This window comes from Symsagittifera roscoffensis, chromosome 5 (genome assembly GCF_963678635.1).
Source record: "Symsagittifera roscoffensis chromosome 5, txSymRosc1.1, whole genome shotgun sequence".
Taxonomy (NCBI): domain Eukaryota; kingdom Metazoa; phylum Xenacoelomorpha; order Acoela; family Convolutidae; genus Symsagittifera; species Symsagittifera roscoffensis.
The window spans coordinates 66,535,477-66,537,035 of NC_087066.1; positions in this window are offsets into that span (position 1 = coordinate 66,535,477).

A 1,559-nucleotide genomic window follows, 5' to 3' on the forward strand; every position below is an offset into this window, starting at 1 on the left:
AATACTACTGAGCTATCTAATGTGGTTCTGCGAATCGCAGAGGAGCTATCTAATGTGGCTCCTGCGAATCGCAGAGGAGCTATCTAATGTGGTTCCTGCAAATCTCAGAGGAGCTATCTAATGTGGTTCCTGCGAATCGCAGAGGAGCTATCTAATGTTGTTCCTGCGAATTGCAGAGGAGCTATCTAAAGTGGTTCCTGCGAATCGCCCAGGAGTTATCTAATGTGGTTCCTGCGAATCGGAGAGGAGATATCTAATTTGGTTGCTGCGAATCGCAGAGGAGCTATCTGATGTGGTTCCTCCAAATCTCAGAGGAGCTATCTAATGTGGTTTCTGCGAATCGAACAGGAGCTATCTAATGTGGTTCCTGCGAATCGCAGAGGAGCTATCTAATGTGGTTCCTGCAAATCTCAGAGGAGCTATCTGATGTGGTTCCTCCAAATCTCAGAGGAGCTATCTAATGTGGTTTCTGCGAATCGAACAGGAGCTATCTAATGTGGTTCCTGCGAATCGCAGAGGAGCTATCTAATGTGGTTCCTGCAAATCTCAGAGGAGCTATCTAATGTCGTTCCTGCGAGTCGCAGAGGAGCTATCTAATGTGGTTCCTGCGAATCGCAGAGGAGCTATCTAATGTGGTTCCTGCGATTAGCAGAGGAGCTATTTAATGTGGTTCCTGCGAATCGGAGAGGAGATATCTAATGTGGTTCCTGTGAATCGCAGAGGAGCTATCTAATGTGGTTCCTGCGAATCGCAGAGGAGCTATCTAATGTGGTTCCTGCGAATCGCAGAGGAGCTATCTAATGTGGTTCCTGCAAATCTCAGAGGAGCTATCTAATGTGATTCCTGCGAATCGCAGAGGAGCTATCTATTGTGGTTCCTGCGAATCGCCGAGGAGCTATCTATTATGGTTCCTGCGAATCGCAGAGGAGCTGCTATCTAATGTGGTTCCTGTGAATTGCAGAGGAGCTATCTAATGTGGTTCCTTCGAATCTAAGAGGAGCTATGTAAGGTGGTTCCTGCAAATCGCAGAGGAGCTGCTATCTAATGTGGTTCCTGTGAATCGCAGAGGAGCTATCTAATGTGGTTCCTGCGAATCGCAGAGGAGCTATCTAATGTGGTTCCTGTAAAACGCAGAGGAGCTATCTAATGTGGTTCCTGCGAATCGCAGAGGAGCTATCTAATGTGGTTCCTGCGAGTCGCAGAGGAGCTATCTAATGTTGTTCCTGCAAATATCAGAGGAGCTATCTAATGTGGTTCGTGCAAATCGCAGAGGAGCTATCTAATGTGGTTCCTGCGAATCTCAGAGGAGCTATGTAAGGTGGTTCCTGCAAATCGCAGAGGAACTGCTATCTAATGTGGTTCCTGTGAATCGCAGAGGAGCTATCTAATGTGGTTCCTGCGAATCGCAGAGGAGACATCTAATGTGGCTCCTGTGAATCGCAGAGGAGCTATCTAATGTGGTTCCTGCGAATCGCAGAGGAGCTATCTAATGTGGTTCCTGCGAGCCGCAGAGGAGCTATCTAATGTTGTTCGTGCAAATCTCAGAAGAGCTATCTAAT